General features: G+C 45.9%; 52 non-coding genes and 1 pseudogene across 52 annotated transcripts; all 53 read left to right on the forward strand.

The window, feature by feature from the left end:
* The first annotated feature begins 131 nt into the window (after positions 1 to 131).
* Positions 132 to 250, forward strand: LOC123433306. The gene has a single exon (XR_006624835.1). It is a non-coding gene; the product is annotated as a 5S ribosomal RNA (ribosomal RNA).
* Positions 251 to 444: 194 nt separating this feature from the next.
* Positions 445 to 563, forward strand: LOC123437435. Its single transcript, XR_006628615.1, has one exon. It is a non-coding gene; the product is annotated as a 5S ribosomal RNA (ribosomal RNA).
* A 188-nt stretch (positions 564 to 751) lies between these two features.
* LOC123433307 lies at positions 752 to 870 on the forward strand. Its single transcript, XR_006624836.1, has one exon. It is a non-coding gene; the product is annotated as a 5S ribosomal RNA (ribosomal RNA).
* Positions 871 to 1,067: 197 nt separating this feature from the next.
* On the forward strand, positions 1,068 to 1,186 carry LOC123432833. Its single transcript, XR_006624404.1, has one exon. It is a non-coding gene; the product is annotated as a 5S ribosomal RNA (ribosomal RNA).
* A 212-nt stretch (positions 1,187 to 1,398) lies between these two features.
* On the forward strand, positions 1,399 to 1,517 carry LOC123436385. Its single transcript, XR_006627612.1, has one exon. It is a non-coding gene; the product is annotated as a 5S ribosomal RNA (ribosomal RNA).
* Positions 1,518 to 1,744: 227 nt separating this feature from the next.
* Positions 1,745 to 1,863, forward strand: LOC123432319. Its single transcript, XR_006623908.1, has one exon. It is a non-coding gene; the product is annotated as a 5S ribosomal RNA (ribosomal RNA).
* A 179-nt stretch (positions 1,864 to 2,042) lies between these two features.
* Positions 2,043 to 2,161, forward strand: LOC123436746. Its single transcript, XR_006627958.1, has one exon. It is a non-coding gene; the product is annotated as a 5S ribosomal RNA (ribosomal RNA).
* Positions 2,162 to 2,355: 194 nt separating this feature from the next.
* LOC123437841 lies at positions 2,356 to 2,474 on the forward strand. Its single transcript, XR_006629009.1, has one exon. It is a non-coding gene; the product is annotated as a 5S ribosomal RNA (ribosomal RNA).
* Positions 2,475 to 2,665: 191 nt separating this feature from the next.
* Positions 2,666 to 2,784, forward strand: LOC123433108. The gene has a single exon (XR_006624661.1). It is a non-coding gene; the product is annotated as a 5S ribosomal RNA (ribosomal RNA).
* A 215-nt stretch (positions 2,785 to 2,999) lies between these two features.
* Positions 3,000 to 3,118, forward strand: LOC123434571. The gene has a single exon (XR_006625855.1). It is a non-coding gene; the product is annotated as a 5S ribosomal RNA (ribosomal RNA).
* Positions 3,119 to 3,318: 200 nt separating this feature from the next.
* Positions 3,319 to 3,437, forward strand: LOC123432185. The gene has a single exon (XR_006623781.1). It is a non-coding gene; the product is annotated as a 5S ribosomal RNA (ribosomal RNA).
* Positions 3,438 to 3,646: 209 nt separating this feature from the next.
* Positions 3,647 to 3,765, forward strand: LOC123437842. Its single transcript, XR_006629010.1, has one exon. It is a non-coding gene; the product is annotated as a 5S ribosomal RNA (ribosomal RNA).
* A 179-nt stretch (positions 3,766 to 3,944) lies between these two features.
* On the forward strand, positions 3,945 to 4,063 carry LOC123436747. The gene has a single exon (XR_006627959.1). It is a non-coding gene; the product is annotated as a 5S ribosomal RNA (ribosomal RNA).
* Positions 4,064 to 4,260: 197 nt separating this feature from the next.
* On the forward strand, positions 4,261 to 4,379 carry LOC123434572. The gene has a single exon (XR_006625856.1). It is a non-coding gene; the product is annotated as a 5S ribosomal RNA (ribosomal RNA).
* A 182-nt stretch (positions 4,380 to 4,561) lies between these two features.
* LOC123438616 lies at positions 4,562 to 4,680 on the forward strand. The gene has a single exon (XR_006629750.1). It is a non-coding gene; the product is annotated as a 5S ribosomal RNA (ribosomal RNA).
* Positions 4,681 to 4,907: 227 nt separating this feature from the next.
* LOC123436679 lies at positions 4,908 to 5,026 on the forward strand. Its single transcript, XR_006627892.1, has one exon. It is a non-coding gene; the product is annotated as a 5S ribosomal RNA (ribosomal RNA).
* Positions 5,027 to 5,226: 200 nt separating this feature from the next.
* Positions 5,227 to 5,345, forward strand: LOC123437158. Its single transcript, XR_006628354.1, has one exon. It is a non-coding gene; the product is annotated as a 5S ribosomal RNA (ribosomal RNA).
* Positions 5,346 to 5,527: 182 nt separating this feature from the next.
* Positions 5,528 to 5,646, forward strand: LOC123436582. The gene has a single exon (XR_006627799.1). It is a non-coding gene; the product is annotated as a 5S ribosomal RNA (ribosomal RNA).
* A 206-nt stretch (positions 5,647 to 5,852) lies between these two features.
* LOC123438780 lies at positions 5,853 to 5,971 on the forward strand. Its single transcript, XR_006629903.1, has one exon. It is a non-coding gene; the product is annotated as a 5S ribosomal RNA (ribosomal RNA).
* A 197-nt stretch (positions 5,972 to 6,168) lies between these two features.
* On the forward strand, positions 6,169 to 6,287 carry LOC123431540. The gene has a single exon (XR_006623131.1). It is a non-coding gene; the product is annotated as a 5S ribosomal RNA (ribosomal RNA).
* A 185-nt stretch (positions 6,288 to 6,472) lies between these two features.
* On the forward strand, positions 6,473 to 6,591 carry LOC123436096. The gene has a single exon (XR_006627332.1). It is a non-coding gene; the product is annotated as a 5S ribosomal RNA (ribosomal RNA).
* Positions 6,592 to 6,773: 182 nt separating this feature from the next.
* LOC123437250 lies at positions 6,774 to 6,892 on the forward strand. Its single transcript, XR_006628441.1, has one exon. It is a non-coding gene; the product is annotated as a 5S ribosomal RNA (ribosomal RNA).
* A 185-nt stretch (positions 6,893 to 7,077) lies between these two features.
* On the forward strand, positions 7,078 to 7,196 carry LOC123436098. The gene has a single exon (XR_006627334.1). It is a non-coding gene; the product is annotated as a 5S ribosomal RNA (ribosomal RNA).
* A 182-nt stretch (positions 7,197 to 7,378) lies between these two features.
* LOC123437251 lies at positions 7,379 to 7,497 on the forward strand. Its single transcript, XR_006628442.1, has one exon. It is a non-coding gene; the product is annotated as a 5S ribosomal RNA (ribosomal RNA).
* Positions 7,498 to 7,679: 182 nt separating this feature from the next.
* LOC123432303 lies at positions 7,680 to 7,798 on the forward strand. The gene has a single exon (XR_006623893.1). It is a non-coding gene; the product is annotated as a 5S ribosomal RNA (ribosomal RNA).
* A 191-nt stretch (positions 7,799 to 7,989) lies between these two features.
* Positions 7,990 to 8,108, forward strand: LOC123438212. Its single transcript, XR_006629368.1, has one exon. It is a non-coding gene; the product is annotated as a 5S ribosomal RNA (ribosomal RNA).
* Positions 8,109 to 8,293: 185 nt separating this feature from the next.
* LOC123437644 lies at positions 8,294 to 8,412 on the forward strand. The gene has a single exon (XR_006628819.1). It is a non-coding gene; the product is annotated as a 5S ribosomal RNA (ribosomal RNA).
* A 197-nt stretch (positions 8,413 to 8,609) lies between these two features.
* On the forward strand, positions 8,610 to 8,728 carry LOC123434573. The gene has a single exon (XR_006625857.1). It is a non-coding gene; the product is annotated as a 5S ribosomal RNA (ribosomal RNA).
* A 242-nt stretch (positions 8,729 to 8,970) lies between these two features.
* LOC123438213 lies at positions 8,971 to 9,089 on the forward strand. The gene has a single exon (XR_006629369.1). It is a non-coding gene; the product is annotated as a 5S ribosomal RNA (ribosomal RNA).
* Positions 9,090 to 9,277: 188 nt separating this feature from the next.
* LOC123433533 lies at positions 9,278 to 9,397 on the forward strand (annotated as a pseudogene).
* Positions 9,398 to 9,469: 72 nt separating this feature from the next.
* Positions 9,470 to 9,588, forward strand: LOC123436761. Its single transcript, XR_006627973.1, has one exon. It is a non-coding gene; the product is annotated as a 5S ribosomal RNA (ribosomal RNA).
* A 182-nt stretch (positions 9,589 to 9,770) lies between these two features.
* Positions 9,771 to 9,889, forward strand: LOC123437645. Its single transcript, XR_006628820.1, has one exon. It is a non-coding gene; the product is annotated as a 5S ribosomal RNA (ribosomal RNA).
* A 185-nt stretch (positions 9,890 to 10,074) lies between these two features.
* LOC123437646 lies at positions 10,075 to 10,193 on the forward strand. Its single transcript, XR_006628821.1, has one exon. It is a non-coding gene; the product is annotated as a 5S ribosomal RNA (ribosomal RNA).
* Positions 10,194 to 10,390: 197 nt separating this feature from the next.
* On the forward strand, positions 10,391 to 10,509 carry LOC123434574. Its single transcript, XR_006625858.1, has one exon. It is a non-coding gene; the product is annotated as a 5S ribosomal RNA (ribosomal RNA).
* Positions 10,510 to 10,688: 179 nt separating this feature from the next.
* Positions 10,689 to 10,807, forward strand: LOC123432191. The gene has a single exon (XR_006623787.1). It is a non-coding gene; the product is annotated as a 5S ribosomal RNA (ribosomal RNA).
* A 197-nt stretch (positions 10,808 to 11,004) lies between these two features.
* On the forward strand, positions 11,005 to 11,123 carry LOC123432436. Its single transcript, XR_006624019.1, has one exon. It is a non-coding gene; the product is annotated as a 5S ribosomal RNA (ribosomal RNA).
* Positions 11,124 to 11,305: 182 nt separating this feature from the next.
* LOC123431885 lies at positions 11,306 to 11,424 on the forward strand. The gene has a single exon (XR_006623485.1). It is a non-coding gene; the product is annotated as a 5S ribosomal RNA (ribosomal RNA).
* A 185-nt stretch (positions 11,425 to 11,609) lies between these two features.
* On the forward strand, positions 11,610 to 11,728 carry LOC123437647. Its single transcript, XR_006628822.1, has one exon. It is a non-coding gene; the product is annotated as a 5S ribosomal RNA (ribosomal RNA).
* A 197-nt stretch (positions 11,729 to 11,925) lies between these two features.
* Positions 11,926 to 12,044, forward strand: LOC123435604. The gene has a single exon (XR_006626848.1). It is a non-coding gene; the product is annotated as a 5S ribosomal RNA (ribosomal RNA).
* Positions 12,045 to 12,223: 179 nt separating this feature from the next.
* On the forward strand, positions 12,224 to 12,342 carry LOC123438593. Its single transcript, XR_006629729.1, has one exon. It is a non-coding gene; the product is annotated as a 5S ribosomal RNA (ribosomal RNA).
* Positions 12,343 to 12,539: 197 nt separating this feature from the next.
* LOC123432437 lies at positions 12,540 to 12,658 on the forward strand. Its single transcript, XR_006624020.1, has one exon. It is a non-coding gene; the product is annotated as a 5S ribosomal RNA (ribosomal RNA).
* Positions 12,659 to 12,846: 188 nt separating this feature from the next.
* Positions 12,847 to 12,965, forward strand: LOC123437515. The gene has a single exon (XR_006628691.1). It is a non-coding gene; the product is annotated as a 5S ribosomal RNA (ribosomal RNA).
* Positions 12,966 to 13,147: 182 nt separating this feature from the next.
* LOC123432305 lies at positions 13,148 to 13,266 on the forward strand. Its single transcript, XR_006623895.1, has one exon. It is a non-coding gene; the product is annotated as a 5S ribosomal RNA (ribosomal RNA).
* A 182-nt stretch (positions 13,267 to 13,448) lies between these two features.
* On the forward strand, positions 13,449 to 13,567 carry LOC123434576. The gene has a single exon (XR_006625859.1). It is a non-coding gene; the product is annotated as a 5S ribosomal RNA (ribosomal RNA).
* Positions 13,568 to 13,749: 182 nt separating this feature from the next.
* LOC123434577 lies at positions 13,750 to 13,868 on the forward strand. Its single transcript, XR_006625860.1, has one exon. It is a non-coding gene; the product is annotated as a 5S ribosomal RNA (ribosomal RNA).
* A 178-nt stretch (positions 13,869 to 14,046) lies between these two features.
* LOC123434578 lies at positions 14,047 to 14,165 on the forward strand. The gene has a single exon (XR_006625861.1). It is a non-coding gene; the product is annotated as a 5S ribosomal RNA (ribosomal RNA).
* Positions 14,166 to 14,353: 188 nt separating this feature from the next.
* On the forward strand, positions 14,354 to 14,472 carry LOC123438509. Its single transcript, XR_006629646.1, has one exon. It is a non-coding gene; the product is annotated as a 5S ribosomal RNA (ribosomal RNA).
* Positions 14,473 to 14,669: 197 nt separating this feature from the next.
* LOC123435056 lies at positions 14,670 to 14,788 on the forward strand. The gene has a single exon (XR_006626318.1). It is a non-coding gene; the product is annotated as a 5S ribosomal RNA (ribosomal RNA).
* A 182-nt stretch (positions 14,789 to 14,970) lies between these two features.
* LOC123435732 lies at positions 14,971 to 15,089 on the forward strand. The gene has a single exon (XR_006626982.1). It is a non-coding gene; the product is annotated as a 5S ribosomal RNA (ribosomal RNA).
* Positions 15,090 to 15,271: 182 nt separating this feature from the next.
* On the forward strand, positions 15,272 to 15,390 carry LOC123434579. The gene has a single exon (XR_006625862.1). It is a non-coding gene; the product is annotated as a 5S ribosomal RNA (ribosomal RNA).
* A 185-nt stretch (positions 15,391 to 15,575) lies between these two features.
* Positions 15,576 to 15,694, forward strand: LOC123438846. Its single transcript, XR_006629964.1, has one exon. It is a non-coding gene; the product is annotated as a 5S ribosomal RNA (ribosomal RNA).
* Positions 15,695 to 15,876: 182 nt separating this feature from the next.
* Positions 15,877 to 15,995, forward strand: LOC123434581. Its single transcript, XR_006625864.1, has one exon. It is a non-coding gene; the product is annotated as a 5S ribosomal RNA (ribosomal RNA).
* A 185-nt stretch (positions 15,996 to 16,180) lies between these two features.
* LOC123438011 lies at positions 16,181 to 16,299 on the forward strand. The gene has a single exon (XR_006629171.1). It is a non-coding gene; the product is annotated as a 5S ribosomal RNA (ribosomal RNA).
* Positions 16,300 to 16,326: the final 27 nt, after the last annotated feature.

Consider the following 16,326-nt stretch of genomic DNA (forward strand, 5'->3'; position numbering starts at 1 on the left):
ATGACCTCATTTTCTTATTTTTGACGATTACTGTGTGACTTTTCCCACCGCGCTTGACACCCAACGACTAGTAGTAGTAGTAGTAGTAGTAGTAGGGGCAAGCATAAGGAACAAATAGATAGTTGCATGTCGGATGCGATCATACAACCACTAAAGCACCGGATCCCATCAGAACTTCGAAATTAAGCGTGCTTGGGCGAGAGTAGTACTAGGATGGGTGACCTCCTGGGAAGTCCTCGTGTTGCATTCCCCTTTTTAAATATATTTTTGCGCCACGTGACAAGGATGACGCGGGACCGTGATCTATATGACCTCATTTTCTTATTTTTGACGATTACTGTGTGACTTTTCCCACCGCGCTTGACACCCAACGACTAGTAGTAGTAGTAGTAGTAGTAGTAGTAGTAGGGGCAAGCATAAGGAACAAATAGATAGTTGCATGTCGGATGCGATCATACCAGCACTAAATCACCGGATCCCATCAGAACTCCGAAGTTAAGCGTGCTTGGGCGAGAGTAGTACTAGGATGGGTGACCCCCCGGGAATTCCTCGTGTTGCATTCCCCTTTTTAAATATATTTTTGCGCCACGTGACAAGGATGACGCGTGAGCGTGATCTATATGACCTCATTTTCTTATTTTTGACGATTACTGTGTGACTTTTCCCACCGCGCTTGACACCCAACGACTAGTAGTAGTAGTAGTAGTAGTAGTAGGGGCAAGCATAAGGAACAAATAGATAGTTGCATGTCGGATGCGATCATACAACCACTAAAGCACCGGATCCCATCAGAACTTCGAAATTAAGCGTGCTTGGGCGAGAGTAGTACTAGGATGGGTGACCTCCTGGGAAGTCCTCGTGTTGCATTCCCCTTTTTAAATATATTTTTGCGCCACGTGACAAGGATGACGCGGGAGCGTGATCTATATGACCTCATTTTCTTATTTTTGACGATTACTGTGTGACTTTTCCCACCGCGCTTGACACCCAACGACTAATAGTAGTAGTAGTAGTAGTAGTAGTAGTAGTAGGGGCAAGCATAAGGAACAAATAGATAGTTGCATGTCGGATGCGATCATACCAGCACTAAAGCACCGGATCCCATCAGAACTCTGAAGTTAAGCGTGCTTGGGCGATAGTAGTACTAGGATGGATGACCTCCTGGGAAGTCCTTGTGTTGCATTCCCCTTTTTAAATATATTTTTGCGCCACGTGACAAGGATGACGCGGGAGCGTGATCTATATGACCTCATTTTCTTATTTTTGACGATTACTGTGTGACTTTTCGCACCGCGCTTGACACCCAACGACTACTAGTAGTAGTAGTAGTAGTAGTAGTAGTAGTAGTAGTAGTAGTAGTAGTGGCAAGCATAAGGAACAAATAGGTAGTTGCATGTCGGATGCTATCATACCAGCACTAAAGCACCGGATCCCATCAGAACTCCGAAGTTAAGCGTGCTTGGGCGAGAGTAGTACTAGGATGGGTGACCTCCTGGGAAGTCCTCGTGTTGCATTCCCCTTTTCAAATATATTTTTGCGCCACGTGACAAGGATGACGCGGGAGCGTGATCTATATGACCTCATTTTCTTATTTTTGACGATTACTGTGTGACTTTTCCCACCGCGCTTGACACCCAACGACTAGTAGTAGTAGTAGTTGTAGTAGTAGTAGTAGTAGTAGTAGTAGTAGTAGTAGTAGTAGTAATAGGGGCAAGCATAAGGAACAAATAGATAGTTGTATGTCGGATGCGATCATACCAACACTAAAGCACCGGATCCCATCAGAACTCCGAAGTTAAGCGTGCTTGGGCGATAGTAGTACTAGGATGGGTGACCTCCTGGGAAGTCCTCGTGTTGCATTCCCCTTTTTAAATATATTTTTGCGCCACGTGACAAGGATGACGCGGGAGCGTGATCTATATGACCTCATTTTCTTATTTTTGACGATTACTGTGTGACTTTTCCCACCGCGCTTGACACCCAACGACTAGTAGTAGTAGTAGTAGGGGCAAGCATAAGGAACAAATAGATAGTTGCATGTCGGATGCGATCATACCAGCACTAAAGCACCGGATCCCATCAGAACTCCGAAGTTAAGCGCGCTTGGGCGAGAGTAGTACTAGGATGGGTGACCTCCTGGGAAGTCCTCGTGTTGCATTCCCCTTTTTAAATATATTTTTGCGCCACGTGACAAGGATGACGCGGGACCGTGATCTATATGACCTCATTTTCTTATTTTTGACGATTACTGTGTGACTTTTCCCACCGCGCTTGACACCCAACGACTACTAGTAGTAGTAGTAGTAGTAGTAGTAGTAGGGGCAAGCATAAGGAACAAATAGATAGTTGCATGTCGGATGCGATCATACCAGCACTAAAGCACCGGATCCCATCAGAACTCCGAAGTTAAGCGTGCTTGGGCGATAGTAGTACTAGGATGGGTGACCTCCTGGGAAGTCCTCGTGTTGCATTCCCCTTTTTAAATATATTTTTGCGCCACGTGACAAGGATGACGCGGGAGCGTGATCTATATGACCTCATTTTCTTATTTTTGACGATTACTGTGTGACTTTTCCCACCGCGCTTGACACCCAACGACTAGTAGTAGTAGTAGTAGTAGTAGTAGTAGGGGCAAGCATAAGGAACAAATAGATAGTTGCATGTCGGATGCGATCATACCAGCACTAAAGCACCATATCCCATCAGAACTTCGAAGTTAAGCGTGCTTGGGCAAGAGTAGTATTAGGATGGGTGACCTCCTGGGAAGTCCTCGTGTTGCATTCCCCTTTTTAAATGTATTTTTGCGCCACGTGACAAGGATGATGCGGGACCGTGATCTATATGACCTCATTTTCTTATTTTTGACGATTACTGTGTGACTTTTTCCACCGCGCTTTACACCCAACGACTAGTAGTAGTAGTAGTAGTAGTAGTAGTAGTAGTAGTAGTAGTAGTAGTAGTAGGGGCAAGCATAAGGAACAAATAGATAGTTGCATGTCGGATGCGATCATACCAGCACTAAAGCACCGGATCCCATCAGAACTCCGAAGTTAAGCGTGCTTGGGCGAGAGTAGTACTAGGATGGGTGACCTCCTGGGAAGTCCTCGTGTTGCATTCCCCTTTTTAAATATATTTTTGCGCCACGTGACAAGGATGACGCGGGAACGTGATCTATATGACCTCATTTTCTTATTTTTGACGATTACTGTGTGACTTTTCCCACCGCGCTTGACACCCAACGACTAGTAGTAGTAGTAGTAGTAGTAGTAGTAGTAGTAGTAGGGGCAAGCATAAGGAACAAATAGATAGTTGCATGTCCGATGCGATCATACAAGCACTAAAGCACCGGATCCCATCAGAACTCCGAAGTTAAGCGTGCTTGGGCGAGAGTAGTACTAGGATGGGTGACCTCCTGGGAAGTCCTCGTGTTGCATTCCCCTTTTTAAATATATTTTTGCGCCACGTGACAAGGATGACGCGGGAGCGTGATCTATATGACCTCATTTTCTTATTTTTGACGATTACTGTGTGACTTTTCCCACCGCGCTTGACACCCAACGACTAGTAGTAGTAGTAGTAGTAGTAGTAGTAGTAGTAGTAGTAGTAATAGGGGCAAGCATAAGGAACAAATAGATAGTTGCATGTCGGATGCGATCATACCAGCACTAAAGCACCGGATCCCATCAGAACTCCGAAGTTAAGCGTGCTTGGGCGATAGTAGTACTAGGATGGGTGACCTCCTGGGAAGTCCTCGTGTTGCATTCCCCTTTTTAAATATATTTTTGCGCCACGTGACAAGGATGACGCGGGAGCGTGATCTATATGACCTCATTTTCTTATTTTTGACGATTACTGTGTGACTTTTCCCACCGCGCTTGACACCCAACGACTAGTAGTAGTAGTAGTAGGGGCAAGCATAAGGAACAAATAGATAGTTGCATGTCGGATGCGATCATACCAGCACTAAAGCACCGGATCCCATCAGAACTCCGAAGTTAAGCGCGCTTGGGCGAGAGTAGTACTAGGATGGGTGACCTCCTGGGAAGTCCTCGTGTTGCATTCCCCTTTTTAAATATATTTTTGCGCCACGTGACAAGGATGACGCGGGAGCGTGATCTATATGACCTCATTTTCTTATTTTTGACGATTACTGTGTGACTTTTCCCACCGCGCTTGACACCCAACGACTACTAGTAGTAGTAGTAGTAGTAGTAGTAGTAGTAGGGGCAAGCATAAGGAACAAATAGATAGTTGCATGTCGGATGCGATCATACCAGCACTAAAGCACCGGATCCCATCAGAACTCCGAAGTTAAGCGTGCTTGGGCGAGAGTAGTACTAGGATGGGTGACCTCCTGGGAAGTCCTCGTGTTGCATTCCCCTTTTTAAATATATTTTTGCGCCACGTGACAAGGATGACGCGGGAGCGTGATCTATATGACCTCATTTTCTTATTTTTGACGATTACTGTGTGACTTTTCCCACCGCGCTTGACACCCAACGACTAGTAGTAGTAGTAGTAGTAGGGGCAAGCATAAGGAACAAATAGATAGTTGCATGTCGGATGCGATCATACCAGCACTAAAGCACCATATCCCATCAGAACTTTGAAGTTAAGCGTGCTTGGGCGAGAGTAGTACTAGGATGGGTGACCTCCTGGGAAGTCCTCGTGTTGCATTCCCCTTTTTAAATGTATTTTTGCGCCACGTGACAAGGATGATGCGGGACCGTGATCTATATGACCTCATTTTCTTATTTTTGACGATTACTGTGTGACTTTTCCCACCGCGCTTGACACCCAACGACTAGTAGTAGTAGTAGTAGTAGTAGTAGTAGTAGTAGTAGTAGTAGTAGTAGTAGTAGTAGTAGTAGGGGCAAGCATAAGGAACAAATAGATAGTTGCATGTCGGATGCGATCATACCAGCACTAAATCACCGGATCCCATCAGAACTCCGAAGCTAAGCGTGCTTGGGCGAGAGTAGTACTAGGATGGGTGACCTCCTGGGAAGTCCTCGTGTTGCATTCCCCTTTTTAAATATATTTTTGCGCCACGTGACAAGGATGACGCGGGACCGTGATCTATATGACCTCATTTTCTTATTTTTGACGATTACTGTGTGACTTTTCCCACCGCGCTTGACACCCAACGACTAGTAGTAGTAGTAGTAGTAGTAGTAGTAGTAGTAGTAGGGGCAAGCATAAGGAACAAATAGATAGTTGCATGTCGGATGCGATCATACTAGCACTAAAGCACCGGATCCCATCAGAACTCCGAAGTTAAGCGTGCTTGGGCGAGAGTAGTACTCGGATGGGTGACCTCCTGGGAAGTCCTCGTGTTGCATTCCCCTTTTTAAATATATTTTTGCGCCACGTGACAAGGATGACGCGGGAACGTGATCTATATGACCTCATTTTCTTATTTTTGACGATTACTGTGTGACTTTTCCCACCGCGCTTGACACCCAACGACTAGTAGTAGTAGTAGTAGTAGGGGCAAGCATAAGGAACAAATAGATAGTTGCATGTCGGATGCGATCATACCAGCACTAAAGCACCGGATCCCATCAGAACTTCGAAGTTAAGCGTGCTTGGGCGAGAGTAGTACTAGGATGGGTGACCTCCTGGGAAGTCCTCGTGTTGCATTCCCCTTTTTAAATATATTTTTGCGCCACGTGACAAGGATGACGCGGGAGCGTGATCTATATGACCTCATTTTCTTATTTTTGACGATTACTGTGTGACTTTTCCCACCGCGCTTGACACCCAACGACTAGTAGTAGTAGTAGTAGTAGTAGTAGTAGTAGTAGTAGTAGTAGGGGCAAGCATAAGGAACAAATAGATAGTTGCATGTCGGATGCGATCATACCAGCACTAAAGCACCGGATCCCATCAGAACTTCGAAGTTAAGCGTGCTTGGGCGAGAGTAGTACTAGGATGGGTGACCTCCTGGAAAGTCCTCGTGTTGCATTCCCCTTTTTAAATATATTTTTGCGCCACGTGACAAGGATGACGCGGGAGCGTGATCTATATGACCTCATTTTCTTATTTTTGACGATTACTGTGTGACTTTTCCCACCGTGCTTGACACCCAACGACTAGTAGTAGTAATAGTAGTAGTAGTAGTAGTAGTAGGGGCAAGCATAAGGAACAAATAGATAGTTGCATGTCGGATGCGATCATACCAGCACTAAACCACTGGATCCCATCAGAACTTCGAAGTTAAGCGTGCTTGGGCGAGAGTAGTACTAGGATGGGTGACCTCCTGGGAAGTCCTCGTGTTGCATTCCCCTTTTTAAATATATTTTTGCGCCACGTGACAAGGATGACGCGGGAGCGTGATCTATATGACCTCATTTTCTTATTTTTGACGATTACTGTGTGACTTTTCCCACCGCGCTTGACACCCAACGACTAGTAGTAGTAGTAGTAGTAGTAGGGGCAAGCATAAGGAACAAATAGATAGTTGCATGTCGGATGCGATCATACCAGCACTAAAGCACCGGATCCCATCAGAACTCCAAAGTTAAGCGTGCTTGGGCGAGAGTAGTACTAGGATGGGTGACCTCCTGGGAAGTCCTCGTGTTGCATTCCCCTTTTTAAATATATTTTTGCGCCACGTGACAAGGATGACGCGGGACCGTGATCTATATGACCTCATTTTCTTATTTTTGACGATTACTTTGTGACTTTTCCCACCGCGCTTGACACCCAACGACTAGTAGTAGTAGTAGTAGTAGGGGCAAGCATAAGGAACAAATAGATAGTTGCATGTCGGATGCGATCATACCAGCATTAAAGCACCGGATCCCATGAGAACTCCGAAGTTAAGCGTGCTTGGGCGAGAGTAGTACTAGGATGGGTGACCTCCTGGGAAGTCCTCGTGTTGCATTCCCCTTTTTAAATATATTTTTGCGCCACGTGACAAGGATGACGCGGGAGCGTGATCTATATGACCTCATTTTCTTATTTTTGACGATTACTGTGTGACTTTTCCCACCGCGCTTGACACCCAACGACTAGTAGTAGTAGTAGTAGTAGTAGGGGCAAGCATAAGGAACAAATAGATAGTTGCATGTCGGATGCGATCATACCAGCACTAAAGCACCGGATCCCATCAGAACTCCAAAGTTAAGCGTGCTTGGGCGAGAGTAGTACTAGGATGGGTGACCTCCTGGGAAGTCCTCGTGTTGCATTCCCCTTTTTAAATATATTTTTGCGCCACGTGACAAGGATGACGCGGGACCGTGATCTATATGACCTCATTTTCTTATTTTTGACGATTACTTTGTGACTTTTCCCACCGCGCTTGACACCCAACGACTAGTAGTAGTAGTAGTAGTAGGGGCAAGCATAAGGAACAAATAGATAGTTGCATGTCGGATGCGATCATACCAGCATTAAAGCACCGGATCCCATGAGAACTCCGAAGTTAAGCGTGCTTGGGCGAGAGTAGTACTAGGATGGGTGACCTCCTGGGAAGTCCTCGTGTTGCATTCCCCTTTTTAAATATATTTTTGCGCCACGTGACAAGGATGACGCGGGACCGTGATCTATATGACCTCATTTTCTTATTTTTGACGATTACTGTGTGACTTTTCCCACCGCGCTTGACACCCAACGACTAGTAGTAGTAGTAGTAGTAGGGGCAAGCATAAGGAACAAATAGATAGTTGCATGTCGGATGCGATCATACCAGCACTAAACCACTGGATCCCATCAGAACTTCGAAGTTAAGCGTGCTTGGGCGAGAGTAGTACTAGGATGGGTGACCTACTGGGAAGTCCTCGTGTTGCATTCCCCTTTTTAAATATATTTTTGCGCCACGTGACAAGGATGACGCGGGAGCGTGATCTATATGACCTCATTTTCTTATTTTTGACGATTACTGTGTGACTTTTCCCACCGCGCTTGACACCCAACGACTAGTAGTAGTAGTAGTAGTAGTAGTAGTAGGGGCAAGCATAAGGAACAAATAGATAGTTGCATGTCGGATGCGATCATACCAGCACTAAAGCACCGGATCCCATCAGAACTTCGAAGTTAAGCGTGTTTGGGCGAGAGTAGTACTAGGATGGGTGACCTCCTGGGAAGTCCTCGTGTTGCATTCCCCTTTTTAAATATATTTTTGCGCCACGTGACAAGGATGACGCGGGACCGTGATCTATATGACCTCATTTTCTTATTTTTGACGATTACTGTGTGACTTTTCCCACCGCGCTTGACACCCAACGACTAGTAGTAGTAGTAGTAGTAGTAGGGGCAAGCATAAGGAACAAATAGATAGTTGCATGTCGGATGCGATCATACCAGCACTAAAGCACCGGATCCCATCAAAACTCCGAAGTTAAGCGTGCTTGGGCGAGAGTAGTACTAGGATGGGTGACCTCCTGGGAAGTCCTCGTGTTGCATTCCCCTTTTTAAATATATTTTTGCGCCACGTGACAAGGATGACGCGGGAGCGTGATCTATATGACCTCATTTTCTTATTTTTGACGATTACTGTGTGACTTTTCCCACCGCGCTTGACACCCAACGACTAGTAGTAGTAGTAGTAGTAGTAGTAGTAGTAGTAGGGGCAAGCATAAGGAACAAATAGGTAGTTGCATGTCGGATGCGATCATACCAGCACTAAAGCACCGGATCCCATCAGAACTCCGAAGTTAAGCGTGCTTGGGCGAGAGTAGTACTAGGATGGGTGACCTCCTGGGAAGTCCTCGTGTTGCATTCCCCTTTTTAAATATATTTTTGCGCCACGTGACAAGGATGACGCGGGAGCGTGATCTATATGACCTCATTTTCTTATTTTTGACGATTACTGTGTGACTTTTCCCACCGCGCTTGACACCCTTCTTATTTTTGACGATTACTGTGTGACTTTTCCCACCGCGCTTGACACCCAACGACTAGTAGTAGTAGTAGTAGTAGTAGTAGTAGGGGCAAGCATAAGGAACAAATAGATAGTTGCATGTCGGATGCGATCATACCAGCACTAAAGCACCGGATCCCATCAGAACTTCGAAGTTAAGCGTGTTTGGGCGAGAGTAGTACTAGGATGGGTGACCTCCTGGGAAGTCCTCGTGTTGCATTCCCCTTTTTAAATATATTTTTGCGCCACATGACAAGGATGACGCGGGAGCGTGATCTATATGACCCCATTTTCTTATTTTTGACGATTACTGTGTGACTTTTCCCACCGCGCTTCACACCCAACGACTAGTAGTAGTAGTAGTAGTAGTAGTAGGGGCAAGCATAAGGAACAAATAGATAGTTGCATGTCGGATGCGATCATACCAGCACTAAAGCACCGGATCCCATCAGAACTCCGAAGTTAACCGTGCTTGGGCGAGAGTAGTACTAGGATGGGTGACCTCCTTCCGACTAGTAGTAGTAGTAGTAGTAGTAGTAGTAGTAGTATTAGTAGTAGTAGTAGTAGGGGCAAGCATAAGGAACAAATAGATAGTTGCATGTCGGATGCGATCATACCAGCACTAAAGCACCGGATCCCATCAGAACTCCGAAGTTAAGCGTGCTTGGGCGAGAGTAGTACTAGGATGGGTGACCTCCTGGGAAGTCCTCGTGATGCATTCCCCTTTTTAAATATATTTTTGCGCCACGTGACAAGGATGACGCGGGAGCGTGATCTATATGACCTCATTTTCTTATTTTTGACGATTACTGTGTGACTTTTCCCACCGCGCTTGACACCCAACGACTAGTAGTAGTAGTAGTAGTAGGGGCAAGCATAAGGAACAAATAGATAGTTGCATGTCGGATGCGATCATACCAGCACTAAAGCACCGGATCCCATCAAAACTCCGAAGTTAAGCGTGCTTGGGCGAGAGTAGTACTAGGATGGGTGACCTCCTGGGAAGTCCTCGTGTTGCATTCCCCTTTTTAAATATATTTTTGCGCCACGTGACAAGGATGACGCGGGACCGTGATCTATATGACCTCATTTTCTTATTTTTGACGATTACTGTGTGACTTTTCCCACCGCGCTTGACACCCAACGACTAGTAGTAGTAGTAGTAGTAGTAGGGGCAAGCATAAGGAACAAATAGATAGTTGCATGTCGGATGCGATCATACCAGCACTAAAGCACCGGATCCCATCAAAACTCCGAAGTTAAGCGTGCTTGGGCGAGAGTAGTACTAGGATGGGTGACCTCCTGGGAAGTCCTCGTGTTGCATTCCCCTTTTTAAATATATTTTTGCGCCACGTGACAAGGATGACGCGGGAGCGTGATCTATATGACCTCATTTTCTTATTTTTGACGATTACTGTGTGACTTTTCCCACCGCGCTTGACACCCAACGACTAGTAGTAGTAGTAGTAGTAGTAGTAGTAGTAGTAGGGGCAAGCATAAGGAACAAATAGGTAGTTGCATGTCGGATGCGATCATACCAGCACTAAAGCACCGGATCCCATCAGAACTCCGAAGTTAAGCGTGCTTGGGCGAGAGTAGTACTAGGATGGGTGACCTCCTGGGAAGTCCTCGTGTTGCATTCCCCTTTTTAAATATATTTTTGCGCCACGTGACAAGGATGACGCGGGAGCGTGATCTATATGACCTCATTTTCTTATTTTTGACGATTACTGTGTGACTTTTCCCACCGCGCTTGACACCCAACGACTAGTAGTAGTAGTACTAGGGGCAAGCATAAGGAACAAATAGATAGTTGCATGTTGGTTGCGATCATACCAGCACTAAAGCATCGGATCCCATCAGAACTCTGAAGTTAAGCGTGCTTGGGCGAGAGTAGTACTATGATGGGTGACCTCCTGGGAAGTCCTCGTGTTGCATTCCCCTTTTTAAATATATTTTTGCGCCACGTGACAAGGATGACGCGGGATCGTGATCTATATGACCTCATTTTCTTATTTTTGACGATTACTGTGTTACTTTTCCCACCGCGCTTGACACCCAACGACTAGTAGTAGTAGTAGTAGTAGTAGTAGTAGTAGTAGGGGCAAGCATAAGGAACAAATAGGTAGTTGCATGTCGGATGCGATCATACCAGCACTAAAGCACCGGTTCCCATCAGAACTCCGAATTTAAGCGTGCTTGGGCGAGAGTAGTACTAGGATGGGTGACCTCGTGGGAAGTCCTCGTGTTGCATTCCCCTTTTTAAATATATTTTTGCGCCACGTGACAAGGATGACGCGGGAGCGTGATCTATATGACCTCATTTTCTTATTTTTGACGATTACTGTGTGACTTTTCCCACCGCGCTTGACACCCAACGACTAGTAGTAGTAGTAGTAGTAGGGGCAAGCATAAGGAACAAATAGATAGTTGCATGTCGGATGCGATCATACCAGCACTAAAGCACGGGATCCCATCAAAACTCCGAAGTTAAGCGTGCTTGGGCGAGAGTAGTACTAGGATGGGTGACCTCCTGGGAAGTCCTCGTGTTGCATTCCCCTTTTTAAATATATTTTTGCGCCACGTGACAAGGATGACGCGGGACCGTGATCTATATGACCTCATTTTCTTATTTTTGACGATTACTGTGTGACTTTTCCCACTGCGCTTGACACCCAACGACTAGTAGTAGTAGTAGTAGTAGTAGGGGCAAGCATAAGGAACAAATAGATAGTTGCATGTCGGATGCGATCATACCAGCACTAAAGCACCGGATCCCATCAAAACTCCGAAGTTAAGCGTGCTTGGGCGAGAGTAGTACTAGGATGGGTGACCTCCTGGGAAGTCCTCGTGTTGCATTCCCCTTTTTAAATATATTTTTGCGCCACGTGACAAGGATGACGCGGGAGCGTGATCTATATGACCTCATTTTCTTATTTTTGACGATTACTGTGTGACTTTTCCCACCGCGCTTGACACCCAACGACTAGTAGTAGTAGTAGTAGTAGTAGTAGTAGTAGTAGGGGCAAGCATAAGGAACAAATAGGTAGTTGCATGTCGGATGCGATCATTCCAGCACTAAAGCACCGGATCCCATCAGAACTCCGAAGTTAAGCGTGCTTGGGCGAGAGTAGTACTAGGATGGGTGACCTCCTGGGAAGTCCTCGTGTTGCATTCCCCTTTTTAAATATATTTTTGCGCCACGTGACAAGGATGACGCGGGAGCGTGATCTATATGACCTCATTTTCTTATTTTTGACGATTACTGTGTGACTTTTCCCACCGCGCTTGACACCCAACGACTAGTAGTAGTAGTAGTAGGGGCAAGCATAAGGAACAAATAGATAGTTGCATGTTGGTTGCGATCATACCAGCACTAAAGCATCGGATCCCATCAGAACTCCGAAGTTAAGCGTGCTTGGGCGAGAGTAGTACTATGATGGGTGACCTCCTGGGAAGTCCTCGTGTTGCATTCCCCTTTTTAAATATATTTTTGCGCCACGTGACAAGGATGACGCGGGACCGTGATCTATATGACCTCATTTTCTTATTTTTGACGATTACTGTGTTACTTTTCCCACCGCGCTTGACACCCAACGACTAGTAGTAGTAGTAGTAGTAGTAGTAGTAGTAGTAGGGGCAAGCATAAGGAACAAATAGGTAGTTGCATGTCGGATGCGATCATACCAGCACTAAAGCACCGGTTCCCATCAGAACTCCGAATTTAAGCGTGCTTGGGCGAGAGTAGTACTAGGATGGGTGACCTCGTGGGAAGTCCTCGTGTTGCATTCCCCTTTTTAAATATATTTTTGCGCCACGTGACAAGGATGACGCGGGAACGTGATCTATATGACCGCATTTTCTTATTTTTGACGATTACTGTGTGACTTTTCCCACCGCGCTTGACACCCAACGACTAGTAGTAGTAGTAGTAGTAGTAGTAGGGGCAAGCATAAGGAACAAATAGATAGTTGCATGTCGGATGCGATCATACCAGCACTAAACCACCGGATCTCATTAGAACTCCGAAGTTAAGCGTGCTTGGGCGAGAGTAGTACTAGGATGGGTGACCTCCTGGGAAGTCCTCGTGTTGCATTCCCCTTTTTAAATATATTTTTGCGCCACGTGACAAGGATGACGCGGGACCGTGATCTATATGACCTCATTTTCTTATTTTTGACGATTACTGTGTGACTTTTCCCACCGCGCTTGACACCCAACGACTAGTAGTAGTAGTAGTAGTAGGGGCAAGCATAAGGAACAAATAGATAGTTGCATGTCGGATGCGATCATACCAGCACTAAAGCACCGGATCCCATCAAAACTCCGAAGTTAAGCGTGCTTGGGCGAGAGTAGTACTAGGATGGGTGACCTCCTGGGAAGTCCTCATGTTGCATTCCCCTTTTTAAATATATTTTTGCGCCACGTGACAAGGATGACGCGGGAGCGTGATCTATATGACCTCATTTTCTTATTTTTGACGATTACTGTGTGACTTTTCCCACCGCGCTTGACACCCAACGACTAGTAGTAGTAGTAGTAGTAGGGGCAAGCATAAGGAACAAATAGATAGTTGCATGTCGGATGCGATCATACCAGCACTAAAGCACCGGATCCCATCAGAACTCCGAAGTTAAGCGTGCTTGGGCGAGAGTAGTACTAGGATGGGTGACCTCCTGGGAAGTCCTCGTGTTGCATTCCCCTTTTTAAATATATTTTTGCGCCACGTGACAAGGATGACGCGGGACCGTGATCTATATGACCTCATTTTCTTATTTTTGACGATTACTGTGTGACTTTTCCCACCGCGCTTGACACCCAACGACTAGTAGTAGTAGTAGTAGTAGGGGCAAGCATAAGGAACAAATAGATAGTTGCATGTCGGATGCGATCATACCAGCACTAAAGCACCGGATCCCATCAGAACTCCGAAGTTAAGCGTGCTTGGGCGAGAGTAGTACTAGGATGGGTGACCTCCTGGGAAGTCCTCGTGTTGCATTCCCCTTTTTAAATATATTTTTCGCAACGTGACAAGGATGACGCGGGAGCGTGATCTATATGACCTCATTTTCTTATTTTTGACGATTACTGTGTGACTTTTCCCACCGCGCTTGACACCCAACGACTAGTAGTAGTAGTAGTACGGGCAAACATAAGGAACAAATAGATAGTTGCATGTGGGATGCGATCATACCAGCACTAAAGCACCGGATCCCATCAGAACTCCGAAGTTAAGCGTGCTTGGGCGAGAGTAGTACTAGGATGGGTGACCTCCTGGGAAGTCCTCGTGTTGCATTCCCCTTTTTAAATATATTTTTGCGCCCCGTGACAAGGATGACGCGGGACCGTGATCTATATGACCTCATTTTCTTATTTTTGACGATTACTGTGTGACTTTTCCCACCGCGCTTGACACCCAACAACTAGTAGTAGTAGTAGTAGTAGTAGTAGGGGCAAGCATAAGGAACAAATAAATAGTTGCATGTCGGATGCGATCATACCAGCACTAAAGCACCGGATCCCATCAGAACTCCGAAGTTAAGCGTGCTTGGGCGAGAGTAGTACTAGGATGGGTGAGCTCGTGGGAAGTCCTCGTGTTGCATTCCCCTTTTTAAATATATTTTTGCGCCACGTGACAAGGATGACGCGGGAGCGTGATCTATATGACCTCATTTTCTTATTTTTGACGATTACTGTGTGACTTTTCCCACCGCGCTTGACACCCAACGACTAGTAGTAGTAGTAGTAGTAGTAGTAGTAGTAGTAGGGGCAAGCATAAGGAACAAATAGATAGTTGCATGTCGGATGCGATCATACCAGCACTAAAGCACCGGATCCCATTAGAACTCCGAAGTTAAGCGTGCTTGGGCGAGAGTAGTACTAGGATGGGTGACCTCCTGGGAAGTCCTCGTGTTGCATTCCCCTTTTTAAATATATTTTTGCGCCACGTGACAAGGATGACGCGGGACCGTGATCTATATGACCTCATTTTCTTATTTTTGACGATTACTGTGTGACTTTTCCCACCGCGCTTGACACCCAACGACTAGTAGTAGTAGTAGTAGTAGGGGCAAGCATAAGAAACAAATAGATAGTTGCATGTCGGATGCGATCAAACCAGCACTAAAGCACCGGATCCCATCAGAACTCCGAAGTTAAGCGTGCTTGGGCGAGAGTAGTACTAGGATGGGTGACCTCCTGGGAAGTCCTCGTGTTGCATTCCCCTTTTTAAATATATTTTTGCGCCACGTGACAAGGATGACACGGGAGCGTGATCTATATGACCTCATTTTCTTATTTTTGACGATTACTGTGTGACTTTTTCCACCGCGCTTGACACCCAACGACTAGTAGTAGTAGTAGTAGTAGTGGCAAGCATAAGGAACAAATAGATAGTTGCATGTCGGATGCGATCATACCAGCACTAAAGCACCGGATCCCATCAGAACTCCGAAGTTAAGCGTGCTTGGGCGAGAGTAGTACTAGGATGGGTGACCTCCTGGGAAGTCCTCGTGTTGCATTCCCCTTTTTAAATATATTTTTACGCCACGTGACAAGGATGACGCGGGAGCGTGATCTATATGACCTCATTTTCTTATTTTTGACGATTACTGTGTGACTTTTCCCACTGCGCTTGACACCCAACGACTAGTAGTAGTAGTAGTAGTAGTAGGGGCAAGCATAAGGAACAAATAGATAGTTGCATGTCGGATGCGATCATACCAACACTAAAGCACCGGATCCCATGAGAACTCCGAAGTTAAGCGTGCTTGGGCGAGAGTAGTACTAGGATGGGTGACCTCCTGGGAAGTCCTCGTGTTGCATTCCCCTTTTTAAATATATTTTTGCGCCCCGTGACAAGGATGACGCGGGACCGTGATCTATATGACCTCATTTTCTTATTTTTGACGATTACTGTGTGACTTTTTCCACCGCGCTTGACACCCAACGACTAGTAGTAGTAGTAGTAGTAGGGGCAAGCATAAGGAACAAATAGATAGTTGCATGTCGGATGCGATCATACCAGCACTAAAGCACCGGATCCCATCAGAACTCCGAAGTTAAGCGTGCTTGGGCGAGAGTAGTACTAGGATGGGTGACCTCCTGGGAAGTCCTCGTGTTGCATTCCCCTTTTTAAATATATTTTTACGCCACGTCACAAGGATGACGCGGGAGCGTGATCTATATGACCTCATTTTCTTATTTTTGACGATTACTGTGTGACTTTTCCCACTGCGCTTGACACCCAACGACTAGTAGTAGTAGTAGTAGTAGTAGGGGCAAGCATAAGGAACAAATAGATAGTTGCATGTCGGATGCGATCATACCAACACTAAAGCACCGGATCCCATTAGAACTCCGAAGTTAAGCGTGCTTGGGCGAGAGTAGTACTAGGATGGGTGACCTCCTGGGAAGTCCTCGTGTTGCATTCCCCTTTTTAAATATATTTTTGCGCCCCG

The sequence above is a fragment of the Hordeum vulgare genome, chromosome 2H, assembly GCF_904849725.1.
Source record: "Hordeum vulgare subsp. vulgare chromosome 2H, MorexV3_pseudomolecules_assembly, whole genome shotgun sequence".
Taxonomy (NCBI): domain Eukaryota; kingdom Viridiplantae; phylum Streptophyta; class Magnoliopsida; order Poales; family Poaceae; genus Hordeum; species Hordeum vulgare.